An 8,794-nucleotide genomic window follows, 5' to 3' on the forward strand; every position below is an offset into this window, starting at 1 on the left:
AGTCATTGGATCTCGACCAATCCGAGCAGCAATGTCGCGATACGATAAACCGCAATCGCGATAGGCTACAATCCGACCTTTATCAAAGTCAGAAACGTGATGGTACGCATTTCTCCTCCTTACACGAGGCATCACAACAACGTTTCACCAGGCAACGCCGGTCAACTGCTGTTTGTTTATGAGAAATCGGCTGGAAACTTTCCTCATGTGAGCACGTTGTAGGTGTCGCCACCGGTGCCAACCTTGTCTGAATGCTCTGAAAAGCTAATCATTTGCATATCACAGCATCTTCTTCCTGTCGGTTAAATTTCAAGTCCGTAGCACGTCATCATCGTGGTGTAGCAATTTTAGTGCCCAGTAGTGTATGTATTATGCTACTGAAGCAGCCACACACTATTGAATATGTACATTTTACAACGAATTTAATACTTTTGTAATATGGTTTATGTGCACAGATGTAAAAATATACGTTGCACCCCCCACCTTGACTCTCTTAGGAGTAGATTTTTATTTTTTTTTTGTGAAGTAGCCTATGTTCTTCCGCAGTGATCAAGCTATCTCCACGCCAGATTTCTTCGAAATCGGCTCAACTATTTAGTAGCAAAAAGATAACATGGGATTTGGATTATACTCATTGAGGACTGTATAAGCTTTTCATTAATTTCGTGTAATCTTATTACATAGACTATATCAACCTATAAAAGACTTGTCACGAATGCGATAAAAGGCAAAAGTCAAAGAGTAGCCTTCTAATCAATCTGTGGAGGAGAATGAAGATACGAGGACACCCACCACTTTGGCCTTTTTGCCGTGTTTTGGTGCCATGTCGTCAAAAGTCCTCGGATTTGGTGCCATGTCGTCAAAAGTCCTCGGAAGATATGGAATTAAGTGTGTTTTTCAACCATCAGCAAAACTGCAAAACCTGTTGGGTGCGGTTAAGGATGACCTTGGCCTGAGGAAGTGGGGTGTGTACAAGATGCCTTGTCAGTGTGGGGCAGCGTATATAGGCCAGACATGCCGCACAGTACAAGAACGCTGCCATGAACATCAGCGTCATACACCCCTTCGTCAACTGGAAAAGTCGGTAACTGCGGAACACTGCCTGTATACAGGACATCGTATGATTTACGAAAAGACGGAAGTTTTATCCCCGGCATCGTCTTTCTGGGATTGCGTCATTAAGGAAACAGTACATATCCGTACAGCCGATAATCTCATCAGCAAGAATACTAAGCACAGCCTGGAACCCTGCATTGGCTGCTATTAAATCACGACGCGAAAATCAAGAATTCTTCGATAACAGGCCCGTCATAGCACTGGCCTAGTTCGGCCGTTGGTGGGTAACGTCTGACGCACTGTTGACAAACGCAGCGTCCAGCACACGCGCGGGACAGCCGTTCTGCGATTTTCGTCAGCGGGAGTTTGAATATGGCAAATCATTGCGCATGCGCGATTTCCGGGGCTGCGCATTCTTCGCACGAGAGTTCTAGAAACGGGGCGTCGACGTGCGGATACCGTCAGTCCTAGCCACCAGCAAGGTGGAACCACCTGAAGAAGTCGGACAGTTGCTCCGAGGGAATATTGTAGACTATGCACAACGTGATCCGGCGGTAAACCCGTGAAGACTATTTACAGTAAATATCTTGTACAACACTCTTTTCGAACTAGCCTATGTTCTTCCCTCAGGGTTCAAGCTACCTCTATATCAAATTTCAGTGAAGTCGGTCGAGCGGTTTTGTCGTGAGAATGTAAGAGGCCAAGTTACTTTCATTTCACGTTTTATAATATTAGTGCGGATATCGAAGGCCGAATTGAGAATCTCAATTTATACCTTTGTTTAAGCTACGCATTTCGAGTATAGTCGTTATACACGATACTTGTTATTAAAGGAAGCTCTTTCCTTCTAAGACCCTTAATATAATAACAAGCACTCTCGATCCATTAACAGGATGACAAAGGCAAGGAACAGGTATTCCATTTAATATTTTCCATTATAGGATCTACATGCAAGTGACATGTTAACTACCACAATTTGCGCTTTCTAACTATTTTTCCTTACTGGCAGATGAAATGTAAGGAATATTAAATTTAATAATAGGTCCAGAATGAGATTTTCACTCTGCAGCGGAGTGTGCGCTGATATGAAACTTCCTGGCAGATTAAAACTGTGTGCCCGACCGAGACTCGAACTCGGGACCTTTGCCTTTCGCGGGCAAGTGCTGTACCAACTGAGCTACCCAAGCACGACTCACGCCCGGTACTCACAGCTTTACTTCTGGCAGTACCTCGTCTCCTACCTTCCCAACTGGAAACATCCCCCAGGCTGTGGCTAAGCCATGTCTCCGCAATATCCTTTCTTTCAGGAGTGCTAGTTCTGCAAGGTTCGCAGGAGAGCTTCTGTAAAGTTGGGAAGGTAGGAGACGAGGTACTGGCAGAAGTACAGCTGTGAGTACCGGGCGTGAGTCGTGCTTCGGTAGCTCAGTTGGTAGAGCAGTTGCCCGCGAAAGGCAAAGGTCCCGAGTTCGAGTCTCGGTCGGGCACACAGTTTTAATCTGCCAGGAAGTTTCTTAATAATATGTGTGCGGTGCATGATGCATTGGCACGAAGTGGTTAGCAACTTAGCGCACACATATGTAGGATGATTTTTTCCACCATGTACAAACTAGGGATCGATCGACGAGAGGATACAGAACAAAAAAGGTCTAATGAACTTATATCCGGAAATGCATGGTTTCCGTGTTAGAGACCATTTATTCAATCATACATTGTTACAGAGTCTGTGGTCTAATACGCGATGTACCATGTACCCTCTGTTACATGTATGTCCTGAAAATGGTTTTCATGTGCCTCAATACATGCGTGTTGTGCCATGCGTGTTCGGTCTCGTATGTTCACACTCGCCAGGCCGTATCTGAAAAGTGTCAAAGGCAACATGAATATGCTGCTCTAGTATCTCCACACCCGGAGTAGGCTCTGCATAGATGATACATTTGAAATGGTTCCATAAGCAGAAATTGCATGGATTGAGATCTGGTGCATGAGCGGGCCGTGCAGCTGGACCCCTTCATCAGATCCACAGACCAGGAGAAACACAACTAGGATGCGTCCGGATGTTAACGGCGATGTGGGCGGGAGCGCCATCATGTAGCAGCCACATAACCCTTCGAATCATCAATGGCACTTCTTCCAGCAGGGGAGGCAGAGTCGCCCGCAATAAACGGCGATGGTTCCGGCATGATAGACGACGCGGAAGGAAGACTGGTCCCAAAATACGGTCGCCAGTTATCCCTGTCAACACATACTGGCTGCGCCCATGCTGATAATTCGCTGTCACCATTCCATGGGGTTTCTGCATACTATCCCACAGATGGTGGTTATGAAAGTTGAAGATATCACTTCGCTTAAAGGTCGCCTCATCTGTGAATAGGATAGATGACACAAATCTCTGAATCGTGGTGCCTTGTGAAGAAGCGAGTGACAAAACTTCTCCCGATGTGGAAAGTCTGTCATTAGTCAGCAATGCACATGCTGTAAGTGATAAGGGTGAAACGTCCCCTTTGAACAATTATACATGACTGTGCTTAAACCGACACACAATATTTTGTTAGCGCAACGCAATCTGACTTTCAAAATTCCCTACAAAAGAATGGCCCTGACTAACATTAAACTATACCTTTCACAAATCACTTACCTCACAAAAATCTTAGCTGCTCAAGCTACTGCAATACAGCGAGCGCCACTACTGCCAGCTAAATAAAAGATTCAAACTACTGAAGGCACTAACTACTGATAGGGATAGTTAGCAAAATGAAAGATATTAATAGAGAACAAACAATGTATTTACCTTGATATCATCATATACAAATATAGCAGTTCATGACAAATTTCAAAACTCCGCCATCTCTCTCCCCACATCCACCACTGCTGGCGGCTCACCTCCAACTGCGCAACGCTACGCGCTGTTCACATCCAGCTGCCGCTGCCCAACACTACAATGGCGAGTATTACAACACTGCAAAGCAGCCACAGACTGCACACAGCACAGCCAGTGATTTTCATACAGAGGTGGCGTTACCAATAAAAAAACCTAAACAGCCTACTTACATAGCCCCCATGCTCCCCACAAAAAATTTTACAAAATTTTTTTGGGCAGTGGCCAATGATGATTTGATAAAATTTTTCATAATTACAATAACAAAGATATCAAATGCACACACTTATTGATACAATGTTGGTCAGAAGCTAAAAATTTCTCACAGTCCATAAAGACAGTCCAGATTGTTCATCACAGTAAAAATGCAGAGTTTTTCTCTAAGTCTGAGCAGTAAAAGACAATGCACACAGACGTAGTGGATTTCCATGCAGTCTTGAAGAAGTAGTGTTGTCCTTCCAACGGAAAGACAGTGCTGACTCGACATGCAGACAGGTAATGGGCCACAACAGAGCAAACCCACAGCAGAGTCATTCGAAGTTTGGAAGAATATTGTTAGGTAGGTCATCACAGAGCAGACCCACTGTAGTCCTGGTAGAGATTACGGTATTGGTGGGCCACCAGAGGTGCAGACCCACTGCAGTCCGTGTAGAGATAATGGTATTGATGGATCATCAAAGATGTAGACCCACTGTAGTCCTTGTAGAGATAATGGTATTGGTGGATCATCAAAGATGTAGACCCACTGTAGTCCTTGTAGAGATAATGGTATTGGTGGGCCACCAGAGGTGCAGACCCACTGTAGTCCTTGTAGAGATAATGGTATTGGTCGGCCACCAGAGGTGCAGACCCACTGTAGTCCTTGTAGAGATGGCCAGCAGCCATCTGTTGCGATTGTGCAGGTGCACATTCACCATTGAAGAGTCTTGCGGAGAATATAGCAAGTCCATAAACCACCACTTGTGCACTCACAAAGTTTTTGGAATTGTCCTTAGATCCAGCAATGCTGTTATCCAGTCCCTTGCTGAATCATTAACACACGTGCAAACACTATTAGTCCCTACTTCTCACATATTGTCCATGTACTATGACCAACAGAAACGTGTGCAGTGAAATGTTACTTAATTTGAAGAACTGGTAACAATTACAATTTTATAACATGAGAATACAATAACAAAGGTACACAATACATCATTAAAAACATAACAATATAGATAACATTTGTAGTAATAGGAGCTTTACAGAAGAATAGAAATAGACATATACGTCAGTGTTACAGGAATTATGACATAAGTAAATACATAAAATATCAGAATAACTTTTGGAACATCAACTTTATACATGAGCACTTAAACAGAATGAATAATGTCTAACATCTTTACAAAGTAAATAACATATTATTAATGCCAATTATATTTGAGGATAACAGTATTCCTCATCATAGTGAATGTAGCTTAATATTAAAAGAGAAAAAAATTCTATGAAACTACACAGAGACAGGAAGAAAAGAAATACACAAGGGTACACAAACATATAGTGGGATAACACAAAAGGAATATGAAAGGTCCCCTTTGAACAATTATACATGACTGTGCTTAAACTGACACACAATATTTTGTTAGCGCAACGCAATCTGACTTTCAAAATTCCCTACAAAAGAATGGCCCTGACTAACATTAAACTATACCTTTCACAAATCACTTACCTCACAAAAATCTTAGCTGCTCAAGCTACTGCAATACAGCGAGCGCCACTACTGCCAGCTAAATAAAAGATTCAAACTACTGAAGGCACTAACTACTGATAGGGATAGTTAGCAAAATGAAAGATATTAATAGAGAACAAACAATGTATTTACCTTGATATCATCATATACAAATATAGCAGTTCATGACAAATTTCAAAACTCCGCCATCTCTCTCCCCACATCCACCACTGCTGGCGGCTCACCTCCAACTGCGCAACGCTACGCGCTGTTCACATCCAGCTGCCGCTGCCCAACACTACAATGGCGAGTATTACAACAATGCAAAGCAGCCACAGACTGCACACAGCACAGCCAGTGATTTTCATACAGAGGTGGCGTTACCAATAAAAAAACCTAAACAGCCTACTTACAAGGGTAGTAACAATTGACATGGGGAATGTTCCACACGGTCGTTTAGCTTACCCTGTACTGGCGGGCCAGCTGCCTGGCACTGACACGGCGGTCGCCTCCCACAGTTTTAATCACATTTTCCTCCAAGTCTGAACATTTCGGGTATGTCCTACATGATTTCCTGCTTCCTGAAACCACACTGTCTCAGAGAAACGGCGAAACACTGTTGCAAACATTGAATGCTGTGGTTGTTGTCCATAGGGATAGGTCTCCTGATACAACCTTGCTGCACCCCGTTGATTGCCGTCTGCCTTCCGTAATTGTGTGCAATGCTGTATCATATACAGTAGAAGATGAGTCAGAAAGAGAAGTCAACTGCACACAAATTTCCAATTACTATGGCAGGACAGGGCACTAGGGCATGACGTATGAGGAACAGTACTACCCTCCCGGAGGAAACCGTGTAGGCCGCCCGGAGTGGCCGAGCGGTTCTAGGCACTACAGTCTAGAACCGGGCGACCGCTACGGTCGCAGGTTCGAATCCTGCCTCGGGCATGGATGTGTGTGATGTCCTTAGGTTAGTTAGGTTGAAGTAGTTCTAAGTTCTAGGGGACTGATGACCTCAGAAGTTAACTTCCATAGTGCTCAGAGCCATTTTTTGGAAACCATGCATACTGCAATTGTGGCTGTATGGTACAGCGGGTATTAGACTGCATTTTCTGTAGCAAAGCATGATTGAATAAATGGTCTGTAGCATGGAAACCATGCATTCCTAGATATAAGTTCATTAGACCTTTCTTGTTTCTTATCCTCTCATTGATCAAATCCTAGAGTATATATATATATATATATATATATATATATATATATATATATATATATATATATATATATATATATATATATATATATGTGTGTGTGTGTGTGTGTGTGTGTGTGTGTGTGTCTGTGTGTGTGTGTGTGTGTGTAAAACTTTTAAAATATTAACTGTTGTTTTAGTCCTGTTTGTCATTGCCTGTTATATTCTTTCATTGTATCAGGCCATGGTGGTTATTGGACATCATTATTGTGTGAAGGCTCATTGACTATAAAATACTATCGTGATTTCCACATAAAAGTTGGAAACGAATATTCGATAGACTTCATAAAAAGAGATCTGCAGGTTTGACTTGTGGAGAACAAAACACTTAAACAACATGATGCAATGAACAAGTGGTCGCTTTGCCTTCAAACAATTTGAGCCCAATTTCCTGATACAGCTATCTGGAACAGACAAATTCGTTAAACAAATTCAATATGGTAACTCAAAAGGTTCACCACAACAGTTGGTAGACATCGCTTTTTATGAATGAAAGTTTTAGTATTTCATAAAAATACACAGCATGGAATAAGGCAACATTACATCTTAGTACATTATAGGCTTAAACATAAGTAAAACATTATAGGATGATGTCTCCGCTTCCATCAAAAATAGTTTCTTTCCATTTAGATAAAATGAAAGTAATTTTCTTACAGAGGTATCCTTTACACTTCTTATAGACAGTCTCCAACTGTTCACTAACATTTGTTAATTAAATACTGACATTACCCATTATTTGTAGCATGCCAATCATTAATCCATTGAAATTTTTTCACATAGCAAAAATCATTTTATCTGCTGCAATTTTAGTTTGCTGGCAATCTTTCATGAATTTCTTATGTTCGCATTAACTGGATTCATAGTTGTTTACTGAAGGAGGAATCACTAGCTTGCATCTCGATCAGTTCTTAAAGACAGGGAAATTGATTGAAATGCAATTGTGATGTAAAAATACGGCTAGCATATGGATTGAAATCAATCTAGTTGTTATTAAGTAGACTGAGGCCACTGTCAGGACTCAGGCTGATCTGAGAACAGAGTTACCAGAACCATGCGGAAGTGACGTGATAGTGGAATGTTTCAGTAAAGAAAAAAACCATTAATTTGGAAAACAGTTCAGAAATAACAAAAAATTTATGCAGATGAAAATAAATAGGACACTATAAACGGAGGACTGGAAACTTTTGCTCATGAGACATGTGGCATCCAAGCTCTGCAAATACCCTATGTAACTCCAAATTATAGGGAAGAAATAAAATCTCATGATCATGAAATACTACAGCAATTGGATTGCAAAGTAATTGTGAGAGATGTCAACAGTCTGTGGAGCAATACAGTGTGATACTTATCCTTTAATCAGTGTCTATCTGTCTTTGTGTCTGGTCATCTCAGCTGCCTAAGGAAGAATGTCTTTGTGGGCAACTGTTGGAAATCCGCTCTTCCCTTTCATCATTAGCTGCAGCCTGCGTGAACATTATCAAATGGCAAGTCCTACTTGCCAAAAGGCCACTTTGAAAAAATGCAGCTTTCCAGCACTGCTAATAGGCTACAAGACTACCCAAATAAATTTCAACCTATGGAAGTTTTAGCCAAAGGCTACCGTAAAAGGTGGTAGCTAAGATGTTGGTTTAATATCGCTGTTCCCACCTATCCAGAGGAGAAATGGCTCAAACCTCACAAAACGTTGCAAATTGGTAAATTATTGTTATTTCATGAATATATCCCAAATGGCTACTGGCAATCATTTAAAATAACTAAATAGCAATTGGTGCATAATTAATATTCCTACAAAAAAAATATAACATGTGACTGGTTACCTAACAGAAGTACTGAATTGTCGAGGCAATCAGATGTTGCAGGACCGGTTTAACATCTGCGTGTGCTTGTAGGCTGAATAAGAGAAGTA

The 8,794-nt window shown here is 41.7% G+C and overlaps 1 non-coding gene across 1 annotated transcript; it reads left to right on the forward strand.

Moving 5' to 3' along the window:
* Positions 1–2,466: 2,466 nt before the first annotated feature.
* Positions 2,467–2,541, forward strand: Trnas-cga. Its single transcript has one exon. It is a non-coding gene; the product is annotated as a tRNA-Ser (tRNA).
* Positions 2,542–8,794: the final 6,253 nt, after the last annotated feature.

The sequence above is a fragment of the Schistocerca americana genome, chromosome 3, assembly GCF_021461395.2.
Source record: "Schistocerca americana isolate TAMUIC-IGC-003095 chromosome 3, iqSchAmer2.1, whole genome shotgun sequence".
NCBI lineage: Eukaryota > Metazoa > Arthropoda > Insecta > Orthoptera > Acrididae > Schistocerca > Schistocerca americana.